The sequence below is a fragment of the Colius striatus genome, chromosome 1 (assembly GCF_028858725.1).
Source record: "Colius striatus isolate bColStr4 chromosome 1, bColStr4.1.hap1, whole genome shotgun sequence".
Taxonomy (NCBI): domain Eukaryota; kingdom Metazoa; phylum Chordata; class Aves; order Coliiformes; family Coliidae; genus Colius; species Colius striatus.
This window is the reverse complement of record NC_084759.1, coordinates 141891494-141906392: the sequence shown is the minus strand read 5'-3', so window position 1 is coordinate 141906392 and position 14899 is coordinate 141891494. Positions and strand designations below refer to the sequence as shown.

The 14899-nt window shown below is 46.1% G+C and overlaps 1 protein-coding gene across 1 annotated transcript in view; it reads right to left on the bottom strand.

Annotated features, from left to right (window-relative positions):
- CACNA2D4 (calcium voltage-gated channel auxiliary subunit alpha2delta 4) overlaps positions 1-14899 on the bottom strand; it is a 130769-nt gene that overhangs the window by 50559 nt on the left and 65311 nt on the right. The window lies entirely within an intron of this gene.

Below are 14899 nucleotides of genomic sequence, written 5' to 3'. Positions count from 1 at the left end.
CCTCACATGCCTGCTGTGGAGGGAGCTGGCACCTTCTGGGAACCTGTGTCGTCCTCTCAGCTCCAGTTCTCAGTCATCCTGTGTCCTGTCAAGAGCAAGAGCTCTCTGCAAACAGAGTGCAGCTTTGTGAAAGCTTATGTGAGGAATAGGACACCAGAAGCATCCATGTCTCTCTGTTAATGTCACTGCTGTTGTGCCCACCCTACAAGTCAGTGCTGGTGAGAGCACGTGAGAAGGGAAGGAAGGTCCCTAGGGGATGACAACAGTCAGAGGGAGATTTTTCTTCTCACTTTTAAAGGTGGAAAAATACCTTTATCACTCCAACACACTGCCAAGGAGCACAGTGTTTCTCTTTTTGCTCCTGGCCATCTCCAAATCTGTGAGTTGACACACACACACACACACACGTCATTTATACTAGGTGCACAGATACAGAACCATCCTCCTGTACACACACACACACACACATTCGTTCTGATCCCAGTACACATCCAGAGTCAGCCCCAACTCCAGACATCCAGGCACCCCTCATGCACATGCAGAGCCACACACTCTCATACTGACCTGCCCTCTGCATGCAGCCATGAATACATTCAGCCATTTTACCTTATCATATCTCATCATAACAGTGCATATAGCACCTCCTGCTTTAGACAAAATACATGAAACCCACCACTAAGGAGCCAACAAAAACATCTCAGTCTCAGCACAGAGCCAGTGGAAACAGGCAGGACAGGATGGAGAGAGGGAAAGTTGGTAAGGTTACAGCATGAGTCTGTGGAAATGAGTACACAGCATGAAAAAAATAAGGTGTGTTCCTGTTTTCTATGTTTTCTGTGGTGAATGGAGAGAGTAAGGATATGAAGCCTCCATGTGGAAATGTTTGATTGGCAGAGCAGGAGTTGGTCATCGGGAGAGACTAGAGGAGGAGGTGGCTAATCAGCCTCAGCAGCGTATGTCATGGTGAGGAGTAGTGTGAGCCTAGGGGTGGTGGGAGAAGACACTCAACTCAAGAGCTGACGTGGCTGGCAGAGGGGCAAGCATGGTGTATAGAGTAGGGTTATGCAGCTGGGGTGACTGAAGAGAGGGGGCACAAAGAGGAGGGTCTTGACGTGAAGGTCAAAACCCGGACCATGGCATGGCACAGATGGGGGAACTCAGGAAGGGTCTGGCACAGTAGGCAGCACAGCCTGCACAGACTCCCCTCACCACCACCGCTGTGTTCACTACCATCCACAGCTGCACGTGAGCGTGCCCACACACACACACAGCTGCACACACTGCCACTGTCACATAGGGTGACTTCCCCCAACGAGACTCTGAAGTCCTCAGCCTGCAGTGCATCCTATTAGTCTTAGCTCTTTCCCACCTGATAGAAAAGGAAAAAGAGGAAAAAAAAGTGAGGTGGTGGGGGGAAGAAATGAAAGGGACTCAACATAAGGACTCATTTTGTATCACTGGAAGTGGGATAAAATGCTGTCTCCAGGGGAGAGCGCACATTGCCATGGTAACCTGCTCTAACCCGTCACAGCGGGTATTCCTGGGCGAGGGAGATGACACCGGAGGTCATGCATCCACAGTGCCTGTGGATGGTGTGATCCCTGCTGTCAGGAAACAAGCTGGCAGGCAGCCCGGCTTTGCAGGGTGTTTCGCTAGCAACCTGCGTTGAGAGCCCAGGCGCAGTGCAGGAAGCCCCTGCCAGGGCACGTCACCTCTTCCCCCTGCTCTGCCTGGATCCCCATGGCTCTGGATGTCTCACAGCCCTCCTGTTTGCTGCTGTTGGATCCCCATGGAAGAGATACATGCTGGCTCCTCACACCCTTCTGCTCCCAGACAGGTGGTTGTACTGACCCATGGGCACACAAAGTCAAGTCTTTAGTCAATGCCTGGAGTGACAAAATCCCTCCTGGCCTACCCAGGGCCACCAGAGGCAGAGAGACACAATCTTTGGACTGTTTCAGTGTGACTTCCCCTTTGACATGGGGATGCGTGGGACAGAGAAGGATGTCCTTCAGGAAGAAGACCAGGCTTCTCTGGGAGAAGGACTGGGAGAAGCAAGTCCACCCACAAGTGTGTGCATGCATCATACCCCCTTTCCCAGCACACGGCTTGTGGGGCAGAGGCGGAGGGCGATTGGTAGGATGTGAGGAGGAAGGACTCTTCCCCCGTGCACTGTATAGCCACTCCAACCGACCCATCTGCTGCAACCACAGTCTGCTCTGAAGGGCAGAACTGGTGCACTGCAGACTCCCTGTGTGTGTTACTGCTGCTCCACATTCCCAGCAAGCCAGGACTAGACTCTGCCTGCTGGATCCAAATCTCTCCCTAATCTCCCTCTCAAGGGAACTTCTCCCTTTACCATACTGGACTCCGCAATCATACTTGAAATGGGACTTGAGTCAGAGTGGTATATTTATAGATCTATATTTTACTTGCATCAAATAATGGTGAAACATTGCACAAAACAAATGGGATCTATATATATATGTGTGTGCGTGTATGTGTGTATGAATGAGCAAGAGAATGAAAGATTGTTTTTAGGGTATACACTAGAGAGAAAATGAATGGGAGGGAGGCAGGGGACAATGCAGGGGTTGGCAGGGAGGAGGGGGGGGGAATCCTCCTTTTCCTGCATCTTCCCTGTGGCATTTTCCTGCCTTGACCATTTTTTCTTTGTTGCTAATAATATTTTCTATATCTTGTGTTGTGGGGCTGATGATGACCTTGCTCATCCTTTCCTTTTTGTTTTCATTTATAAGGCAGAAAGTCTGGATTCACCTCAACCCTAGACAAGGGACTGCTATGTTTAGAAACACACCCAGGAAAGGAGAAGACAGGAAAGGGGAGAAAAGAGAGTTGCTGAGAAACATGAAAGCTGGCTGCTATAGGGAGTCCCACAGGAAAGCACTGGAAGGACAAGGACCTGTCCTTTTTCAGGCAAAGCAGAGTAACAGGGTTCACCGGGAAATGGCCTCTTTATACCACTGTTTGCAAACAGACTCTTACTCTTTTCCCTAGTACACCTAGAAAACAGGCTGCCCCAGTGTGACTGAGCTGCTGCACTGTCGACAGGCACTCGAGGGAACACGGTACCCAGGGCAGTCAGAAACGATGGTCAGAAATGGGATGCTGGATACAGAATGAGACCCAGTGCTCCTGGTGTGTTCAGGCAAGGAGTTCCTCTGGTGGTGTGTGGGGACAGGGGCTCCCATTCTCTCTGCAGGCATGGCTAGGCAGGGGGGAGATCCCCCTGAATGAATCCTTTGCTTCAGGCAAGTGTACCAATGCCGTGTGTTGTAGGTGCCTGCCCTGAGGAAATGGTCTCCTGGGGCAGGCTAGTCCAACGTGTGCAAGGGCAATGTAGGGGCTGGCAGGGCCACCAGAAACACCCCTTCTGCTCCTCCTGCCCCCCTTCCTCACACACCCACCTGTGGTACAGCCAGGCACATTTCTTGCAGGGAACAGATGACACTTGTAATTTATTTTTCTTTTTGTTACCATTTGAGGGAGAGCAAAAGATTTTCTAAAATGATTGAATGGAAGTTTCTTTGGCATGAGACAGAAAATTTTTAAAGGTATATTATATTTCTGGCTTGTTGTTACAGAAGAATAATAAAGAATGTATTTTCCTATTCTCCTTCTTGGTCAAATGAGATCTCTGGCAGTAACCTTCTCTCTCTCCCCTACCCCCTGCAAAAGCAAACACTGCAGGGATACAGCTGGCTGAATGAAAAATCTCCTGAATTCCCATATATGCATATGCTTATCTGTACCTAGTGTTTGAACTTGGAATGAACACGCACATACGTATATATACACAGACACGGTATATCAGTGTAAGTCCTAGGCAAGCATGTACCTCTAGTTGGGCAGAGGCTGTAGGACTAAACACATAGTCAAGGTAAGACCCTAAATCTAGAGACACACACACAAAACGCTCCTGGGACACAGTCAGACAAGGGCGATTGTGTAACAAGGATAAGATACTGTGGCAATCAACTCATTACATAAAAGTAGAAAGGGCCAAATTAATCCCTGGTGTAAGAACGCAGAAGCCAATGGAGTTATATTCAGGTCAAATTTGATTCCAAAAGCTTTTTTTTTTTTTTTTTTAATTAGAGCATAATGTTCAATAAAACTTATAGTACCAAATAGTGAGCCATGGGTTCCTCCATCTCCGGATTCCTGACCCTCCTGAGCAAGGTTATTTCGAAACGAACAGAAATTGCTATCTAATCCTATTGGACCCCCAAGTACACAAGCTGTCACCCCTAGAGCTAAAAGAGTCTGTCCACCAGCTGTTCGCTGGCTAGGTTTATCACACACAGCTAAGAAGTTTAAATTCCCCATTTCTACACTTTCAGTGCCAAGCATACACAATTCATCACATACCCTTCCTGTGAGAAAAAGCTCATCCTGACGCATGTGGAACCACAAAAGACGCTAAGCCCTGATCACATGTCAACCCTGTGCCACTGTACCCACACTGTTGTACTCAGCCACCCTGTTACACTCAGTCTGATCTTTAGAGAGAAATTGGGAGCTGAACCCAGATAATCTGATAACAGCTGAGGCATCTGTTCTGCTGAAAAGGTAAGTGCCGCAAGAGAATCACCGTCATTGTTTAACAGTGTGGTGTCTATGACACATAGTTTAATCTAATTTTGCCATGTAGGTAGAGGAGCGCACACAGATACTACTAAGCAGTTCATACAATGCCAGAAATGTAGAGCAGAAAAAAAAGCAAAGCAAACACACTCCCCCGATGACTCTGGGCTTTTTCAGCTCATGAATTATCTGCGAGCAGGCTGTGATTTTCAGCAATGTGACTATTATCATTAAGTTATTTGATACTGGCAAATGTATTTGCCCTGCATACATATCTACTCATGCACACATGTAACACTATATAGATGTGTAAAACTGCACATTTATAATATGTGTGAAATAGAATTCCTCCTCAGTACCTTGTTCATCAGCAGCTTGCTTTGCTGGCTTGAACAGCATTTGCTAGTATTGATCGGAAGCACAGGTCAGAGAGGTAGCTTCTGTCCTCTGATTAGATAAGTGCAAGTCCTAGCATGGGATTTCTGAGGACCAAAAAACCTTCCCTCTGAGAATACCATGCAGTACAGACAAAAGAATAAGCATTCTCTGATGAGTATGGTTACAGAATGGAGTGCAAGTAAATAAAGATTTCCTGTGTCATTTTGGGGAGCTCTCCACGTGAGCAGACATCCTGGAAATCTGGGGACAAGGCAGTATTCTCATAGGTTTGCTCCCTTTAGAGGAGTGTGCCCAGCCAAGGGGTTCCTCTCATGTGTGAGGACAGGGGACTTTAGAGGATGAGGGAGAAGTAACCAACAGGGACTAAACCTCTCCTTCCCACAGTGGTACTGTGCTGTAGCCAGGCAGAGGGCATGTGCAGGGCACCTGGAGCCAAAGAGTAAGCAAAGTGTAATGCTAAGAATAACTCTGCCTTGCGTGGAGCTTCTGGGCCAGGACAACAACATGCTGCACTTTGCTCGGGGCTCCAAGTGGAGATCTGGCCCTTCACATTTGCTTTTCGTGTGTCCTAACTTGGGAATAAACTTGTTCGTTGGAACAGCTGCAGAAAATCAACTCGTAAAGGGCACCAAATGAGTGACAAATGCAGGTATTTCATTTGGGGAAATATGCACAGATGATACACTGAGATATTCAACCAGCTCTGCATAAAGCTCAAGGGAAATATCCAGAGTAACAACAATGCTTTGCATTTCCTATAGTGCTTGCCTTTGGCAGCTCTCTGGGAGCTTGTAAACATTAATGAATTCACAGAGGCGGAGATATAGAGAGTATAAAGGCCAGAAGGGACTTTAGATCATCCAGTCTGACCTTCTGTGCATCGCACGCTACTTGGAAAGTGTGCAGAAAAGAACCACAAACATTATTTGAGGGTGGCAGAAAATGCCTTGCTGTGAAAGGCTTAAAGAGCTCAATCTGTTTAGCTTATGAAACACAAAATAGAGAAGTTATCCTGTAGAAAGTCCAACAGTGAGTGTTTACACACAGCTAAGGCGAATTTTCCAGAAGGGTATCTACCTTTGAGTTAAAAAACATTAAAGAGATTAAAACCCCTTTTTCCCTTGGAACCTTACTAAAATAACTATCATGCTCTCAGCTAGCTTTCATGCTTAATATCCAATTTGAATGTTTGGTTTCCTGTCAAACGTTTTTGTTACACTTCTCTAGATTAAAACCCCAAACATTCAGTAGCCAGCATCTCTCCCTACGAAGGTACTTTATACTCTAATCAATTAATCTCTCAGTTTTCTTTTTGGTAAGATAAGCAGCTTGAGTTCATTAAGTCTTTCTCTGTAAAGCATTTCCTCACCTCTGGAACAACACTGTAGCACTCTTTTCAGATTTTCCTCCTTCTTTTAGAAGTATGCTCCTCAGCCATCAAAATCTGTGCTCTTTATTGTAGCTATTACCCAACTATTGCTGTACAATAGTAAATGCCATCTTTCCCTCCTCCTTCCCACCAAACAATGTCTCACAGCACACTAGCCAGACTGAACTTTAAAGATGGAGGCATGTAGAAATATGAGGGCAAAACACTAGCACACCATTTTGATGGAGCCAGATTATGGGAAACTGGTTCTGATCGCACTCAACCACCTTTATAGTAGTATAAATTCACTGGATTTTAAACTAGAGTATGCAGATTAATGCAACTCTTGGCAAGAGAAAAACCCAGCCCTTTATTTAAACTGATGGTCCTCTTCTAGCAGTTTCCACTTGCTTATCCACACATGGTCTCATACAGTTACCTTTCATTTCTCTCCCACTGGGCATAAATGTCTTTGATTCCCCAGCTATTCTCTCTCTTTCCTCCTTATTTTCATCCCTCTGTGACTGATCATCCCCTTTTCAGCAACTGCCTCTGACCAGCTGCTTTTCAGATTCTCCCTTCTCTGATCTCTTCAACTGTCACTTCTCAGCTGCCACAAAACATGCCAGCCCCCACATCCCCATCTGCTTTTTAAAGGCTTGTTATCATAAGCAGGGGCTTCTCTGCTAACTCTCCTTTACTTGGCAAAACCCAAATCAATCAAGAGAAATCACCATACTGTCAAAGGCCAAGAGAGGAGTTTAGGTCAGCTCTAACTTCTGGCCTTCCAGGTGCTGTGCTGGGGCTTTCAGCTGCATTAACAAGCATGTTTTCATTCAGTCATAACTAAAATCATGGAGTGTGTGAATTATACAGTAGAAAGTCCCAGCCTTGTACTCAGAGGAAGTAACTGCAGTGATGGAGAGGGGACTCGAGGCTAGCAGAGTCTCATCTCTTTCTATTCAAGGGACCACTGCCTTCTTACAAACTTTTCAAGCTCCAGCTTTGTCTTTTTACCTCAGATTCTGGCTAAAGCTGTGCTACCTGAACAGCTAGAATCTCTCTTCTAGTTTACCACTCTAAACATTTCACAGCCTGTCTATACCATGCTATCCTCATATAAGCTGTGTGCTTCAGTTTAGATGTTTCTTCCAGGTTGCGTTTATTACATCAATCCTATCTGCTTCAGCCTTGGCTGCACATGGTTAAACAAGCTCGGTTTTCCCTGGCACCCCTCACAAAATTAGGCTTCCTTTTCTGCTCATCACCTTTCTATCTTGCCTGTACCTGTCTCATTCTGAAACTCATTCTGTTTCTGGTACTCCTGCCAAGGTCAAATAAAGCTTCTTCTGTGACATCCTGGTCCTTCTCTGTACTAGCAATATCTTCTAGTGTTGAATCATCAAAACACTCCCTTGCTACCTATTGCTATCTGAGCTGGGGGCTCAGGTTAATGTTAGCAAAGACTAATCCCATGGCTAAACATGGGGTGTGCTACAAATAACCTTTCACTAGACTTTGATAGGTCATCTTGCTGCTGCCCTCCTCCCAGACTGAATTATTTTTCCTTGCTCTGCCTTTCCTGATTTCCTCCAGTTTAACTAACTGTTTCTTATGTGGTACTGCATCAAGTGCTTTCCTGAAATACAGACATAAGACCTTTGAAACTTCTCTTGCCTTCCAAGAAAAAAAATTATCTGAAAGAATGCTATTGGGTTAGTCTGGAATAACCTAGCACAGATAAACTCATATAGCCTGACTCTTTTTTTCCTCTAATAGTTTGGTAATAACTATATACAAAAAGTTCCACTTAAACACAAGGAAGAATTTATTTCCCGTTCAGGTGATGGAGCCCTGGCACAGGCTGCCCAGGGAGGGTGTGCGAGTCTCCTTCTCTGGAGGTTTCCAAACCTGCCTGGATGTGTTCCTGTGTGACCTGATCGAGGTGGACCTACTTTAGCAAGGAGCTTGGACTGGATGATCTCTAGAGGTCCCTTCCAACCTCTACCATTCTGTGATTCTATGATACTTTGCTTCAAGACCTTCTCTAATCTGAGGTCACACTTACAGGCCTGAGACTGACAAGCTTATTTCTCTCCCTTCCTTCACCCTAAACTGCTGAATTTTCACTTTTCCAGCCTGCATGGAGTCACCACTGTGGGTAGAACTGCAAAAAAAAAATCCTTGCTCTAAACCTGTGTTTCTGTGTGCCAACTCTTCTGGGGCTGGAGAGCACTCAGGCCCAGCACTGTGAGCTCACTAAGCAGCTTGAGCTGCTTATTACCAGTAGTCGGCTTGTTCCTTTCCCAAGGACAACATTGCTGTCCTTATCAACAACTTGGGTGCAGAGTTTTCTCTGGTTTTGGCTCAGACAACAGTGTCCTTGATCTTGACTTCACTCTTACTGCCCAGAAGTGGCATCATTTCTTGTTCTCTTGTTTTTCAAAAAGCTGAAGAATCCTTTGCTGTTTGTTTTAATCTCCTCTGCAAGGTCTAACTCAGCTTGATTTATAAGCAATCCTCACTTTATCCCTACATTTCCTGACCTAAGACACAGCTTTCTTTGCTGCCTGTTCTTTTTCTGTCCCATGTAGGCTCTCTGTAGAGCCAGCTTAAGAAGCCTAAGCAGTTGCCTGTGGTGGCTGAGAGATGGAGGGCAACAGAATCAAGAAAGTGTTGCCATTCACTCCTAGCAATGTGAGCTCCACAGTGTCCCCAAGAGTTTAACTGCTCCCTCCCCACAGTCCAGATTTTGCAGTGCTGCCTGTGAAAGCAGTGCCAAGAGCCAGCAGCAGATACCTCTCCCCTGCCTTGGGCAAGCAGTGTTGACCTCATCTTCCTTCTCTCCTACACATACATCCCTCTCCTGCCTCCCCACTGCCTTGGGAAAACTCCACAGGCTTGCAGGCAAGGGCTCCCAGCCAAGCTCTTCTGCAGGCAGAAGCAGGACAGCCCCCTTCCAACTCTCCTTTCCTCCTATACCCTTTGTGCCTCACCATCCAACAGTGGGGGCCCAAACCCACTGCAAACTACCCTGTATCCAGCATCTCTGCATGAAGATTTGCTGATAGTCCTTGTACAGAGCAAAGACAAGGAGAGAAAAAGAGAAAGACTGTCAGCAAAGCTTCTGCATGGTACAGATGGTGAAAGCACAGCATACAAACATTAGGGAGGAACAGGGAATAATTCTGAGAATATTATTGCAAAAAAGCTATAAGTAAACTGGTCTCATCTCATACTTGACCTCTTCTTGTACAGGAGGCTGACCAGAGAGGCCCTGAGGTGCCCTCCAACCAGAATTATCCTCCGTTTCTATGAATGGTCTTTTGTAGCCCAATGAGGGAAAGGAAGAGAAGCAAAAGGTCTTCTGAAGGGAAAGGGCTGATAGTAGGAGTCTCATTACATAGCCTTAGGGTGAGGAGATTCGTGCCTTAAGTGGATAGGTTGGGCAGGAGAAACTCAGGAAGGAAATAGGTTGAGTCTGATAGTAAAAGGAATGTATCTAGGCTGGTGCTGTCCTGAGATCTGCTAAGTTTCTGTGGTTCTCATCCTGATAAACTTATCTGCTGGTGCCTTGGCTAAATTTAAGCCAAACTATCTCACAAGGCATTTCCTATAACCTCCTCTACTGTAATATTTACCCCTTTCATCCCTACACCTACCTACAGATTGCTTCTGTGATCCCTTTCAGCATCTTCTCACATGACTTTATTCCTTTGCTGAAGTATAGGTCCTAACACAAGCCATGACATCAATCATACTTTTGCCAAGGCTATGGTCCATGCATGGACACAGTATTGCTTTCCCCCATGTACTTTAGATGCATAGATGTGGGCTGTTGTGAAGGGTCACGTGTGAGTGGGGCAATGCACCAGCCTTGCAATCACAGAAGATTTAGGTTTGCACCCTATGTGGTCGGAGGTGGTAAAGCCACTAGCTTACCAGTCTTCCTGTAGCTCTGAATGAAAAGTTCTGGCCTATTCATGACCCTCACAGTTTGTCAGTCCCCCTGAATACTCAGTGCATGTTGAAAAACTACACCCTGGGTACACCTCCGTGTCCACACAGGTTACTCACACACATACCTGTGAAAATACACAGAAAACATGGATGAGTGGGCCACACCACAGACGGGAGTAAGTGTAAATCGCTCCGTGAGTATACATCCCTCTGTGCACACCTCTAGTTACACGTACACAGACGGGTATTACAGCCACACAGCACACTGCAGAGAAACAGTATATGCAAATACACACATGCATATGCACAAATCCCCTCACAGACTGTGCATCTACACGCAACGTGCTCCCACAGGTCCACGTGGCCCTGGGCTCTGCTGATGCTGGCTAGGTAGGAGTTAATGCAAGAGAGGATGGGAAGGAAATTAAAAGGCCAAAAAAAAAAACCCAAAGAAGAAAAAAGTTGAAAACCCAGCACATGATTCTTCTCCTATCACATCTGTGAATCCTGGAGCGCGAGAGTAATTGTCTGCAATGAGTCAGACCAAAAGGCACAAGGAAATGGTTGCCATGGCAACTCGTGCACTGCTCTAATTCAGCTCAGAATTAAAATGATATCAAATGATTTGCAAGCAAAGGGAACACGGCAAAGGCGCTGGGTGCCAATCACAGAAATCCAGCTCTATGCAAGCCTCTCCTCAGCCAGTGTCAAGGGCTCTTTTCCCTTCAAGCGTGACAGCCATGGCAATCAGAGTCACTACAGAGGCAGCAGTGATGGATAACCTTAGGCTACAAGATTTCTGCTATGCACAGGAAAGAACAGGCTCCTGGGCTGGAGCTCCAGCCTGAAACAAGGCTCCAGGACTGGGGATGTATCAGAGACATGCCTGACCAGAGCCCATAAGAGAAGTTCCATTGCTCACAAGTTGTTATGGTGTCCCACTGAGAAGATACCCTGTAACAGCTGGTGAGAGCAGGGTCTGGGCACGGGCACCCACCCACAGCAGAGGCTCTGTGCTGGGCACAGCAATGCCCACATGGGCTAAGGAAACAAGGGCTGATTCACTTAGTGTTTTTTTCCTGGTAAGTGGTGCAGTGTGCAAACTCCAGCACTTAGGCAAGGCCACAAGAAAATATTTGTTCTATAGAATTGGCTGTTGGTTTTGTTTTTACCCCAGCCAAGGGCTCATGCTCAGGGCAACGGGTGATGTCCACGCACACAGCGAGCGGGCATGGTCCCTGTGCTGAAGATCTTACAGCCTACACAGCCAGCTGTGAAGAAAATGAAATTGCTGGTGTCCAGCCAGGACACGCTATGGTGGATGCCTCACATAGCTATTTTCAGCATTCTATTGAGGATAAAAGAAATGTATTTGATCCCCTTGTCAGCAGTTACTGTCTATGCATGGAGATATCTATATGGAATTTTGCAAGCAGATGCTTTCTCTTCCTCCCTGTTTACTGACCTCGCTGGAGGACAACCAGCTCTGAACAGGGAACCATGTGGCCCCAGCACTGATATAAAATCTTGGCAAAAGACAGAGTTTGTAACATCAGAGCCAGTGATTGCCAAAACAAAGCAACCACCTCACTTTTGTCTAGCTCATAGAACAGCTTGTGTCTGCCCCAGAAATGCCCCAAAAAGCAGCCTTTGTGCTTACGGGTCTTTCCCCGGAGACTCAGTATGCAAAGTAGAATGCAATGGATGGCTGGCAGGCAGATGGATGGATGAAGGATGCAAACAGCACTGTGCAATGTTGATACTCTGGTCCACAGAGTATTGGCTCAACCTTTAGTCCAGCCAAATGTGTACTGACTGATAATGGCCTCCAGACAGATGTCCTGAGAGGTGGAGAAGGCATGGCTGCTGTTAGTACTAAAATCATCAACATTTCTGCCCCACTAACTGCCCCCAACACTTTCTATGATGGAGCTCCAAGGCACAGCCCATTCAGATGTCTCTCATTCTGTCAGATCAAAAGGACGTGAGAGAAACTGCTTGGGCTTCGGGGACTGCCAGGAGGCAATGGCATAAGGCAGAAACCAGACAGAGCAGGTGGTGGATTGAAAATGAGTTGAGCCTTCTTTCTAATTGTGCTACCACTGCATGTAGGGAAGACTGTCATTTCCATAAAGGTACTCTGGAGCTCTCCGAAGTCCCTGCACTGGGACAATATTAGCATAACCTCCAGCATTAAAAGAGGAGCAGCTTTCCTTCTGAGCATCACAGCACACACTCAAGAGATCAGCTGCTTTCATGTTTTTCATGAGTAACTTTATGCTGTTTTCTGAGCTGTTCTAGTGAAATAATTGTAATGCTCCAGCTTGGATGCAGTTATTCCCATGTAAAAGGTGCTTATGCTATTGTAGCTTATTTCCATTCACTTTAGCAGCTTCTACAGAGCAACTGTCACTTTCTAGTGTGGGGGTTGAAATATTTTATCCACCCAAGCCACAAAACTGTAGGAACACAGAATTGTGTGTAGATCAGTTTGAAATGATGCCACAGCAACAGAACTGCTGAAAAAGCCACCTGCACCTTCATTCTTTGCTCATTGGTAACAGGCAGCAGATAGCCAATATTAGGGACCAAGGAATTGGATGGAGCAAAATTACTTCCCATTGTATAATTTTCAGACTGATTGATTTCCAATACTTTTGAAAAAAACCCTAAGCTTTTCTGAAAATCTGCTCCTTCTGTGAGTATAGAGCTCTTCTGAAAACACTGACTTTAATAACTCCAGTGTCCCATAACCCTCTCTGTAAAACAAGGACAGCATTTCTCTTCTCTTGGCCTTCTTCGAGCTCGCCTAGGACTCTCCCCAAATACACCTGTATATACTGTTGTCCTACTGTGGTCCAATCACTGCAGATAATAACCAGCAGTAACTTTGAACATAAACAGGAGAGAGAGGTATTGCAGAAAATAAATCTACATCTTCCAAGTGCCCATTTGAATCCGTTTTACTGGGCACCATGAAGCCTGTGTATGCCCCATGGGTTGTTGTTATTGGCTGTTTTCCTTCCTTAAGACACAGCAACCATGGCAAGGAACCTAATGGGAAGAAACCTCTACCTGCTCCTGTTGGGCTTGGCAGCCAGCTGACAACCACATAACTTATGTGGGAAGAAAGTCAAACAATGAAAAAGACTTTATACACAGCCCAAAGTGACAGCTAAACTCCTGCACAGACTCCAGCAGTTTCACTGGGGCTTTAAATCACTAAAAGATTCTGTTAGCAACTACATGGGATTTCTGCTGTGCACTGCAAGGACCAGAAAGCCCCAGGCTACTGACTTACAGGAGAGAGTAGATGGCTGTGCTATCTGAAGCAGGACTTGGCTTGGGGAGAGTGCCATCACAATTCCTTATTTTTCATTTCCAATAAAGTTAGTGTGCGTGAAAGGTACTGGACTGATATCCCAGGAGAATAGCTGCCATCTAATTAATTATAATTAATCACTCAGGCATTAGTTAATGTTTGCATGGTTCTTTGAAGTGCCAAAGCATAATATAGCAGCTAGATATTATTAATTCAAAGATACAGGTATGGGCAAGCCAGGGGTAGGTTTACCTGTGTGGTTTCCCACACAAAGAGACCAACTCTGCTCACACAAGCAGACCCTGCCTTGGCTCCATCAGCGTCCTCCAAGGAGCCTGTAAGTACCTTAAACCCTCGTGTGTCCCCCTTGTGGTACCAGGGCCTTGGCCCACAGGGGAAGGAGAGGGATGAGTGAACAGGGGAGAAGGTAGAGCAGGGTAGAGAACGCCACTTTTCCCTCCTGAATTTGGCCACATCCCCACTTGTTCTTGTGTGAAGCAACATCTATAATGGTGAGAGGAGCATCTCAGACTTCCTTCAAACCCATTCTGGAATTTTCTCCTAGCTAATGGGACTGAATGGGAGGAAGGAGGCTCTTTACTCCTCTCTTCATTCCTGCTCTCAGCCCTTCAGCCAGGCTGCTCTCTAATCCCAGCTGATTGCCTCTTCACACCCTGACAGCGTCCAGTACTATGTCATCTTCCCGGACATTTGATTTTACCATTTTGCCTTTCTCTGCCTTGGTTGGGGACTACCATTCAGCTGCCAGAAGAAAAGGGGCCCAGCGCTCCCTGTCACTGGCATCCCTCCCATAGGGGCACTGGAGGTGCCCTCTCCCCACAGGGACAGCAGTAAGTCCTAGAGTTTCGTTTTTCACTACACGCACAGCAAACATTTCAGAGTGCTTACAAATCCCCTCCAAGCACCATCAAGTCAAACAAGTGACAATAACCATCAGTGGCAGAATGACAGGCCAGTTCATACCACTTGCACTTTTATAGGGGCACTTAAAAAGTCTCTGTTGTTCCTCTTTTACAGAACTGTGTCTGCATTTACCCAGAAACTACAAGCCTACTCAGATATTTGACTTTCTGGGAACCAGTGCTGGCCACCAAACTTCTAGTAGTGTCTGAACTCTAAATGAACAGAGTGTCAATCCACTGAGGGATGATGCTATTAGAATAACAACAACAACAGTAATAACAACAATCTGCATCCCATTCTACTCTGATTTCCTTTTG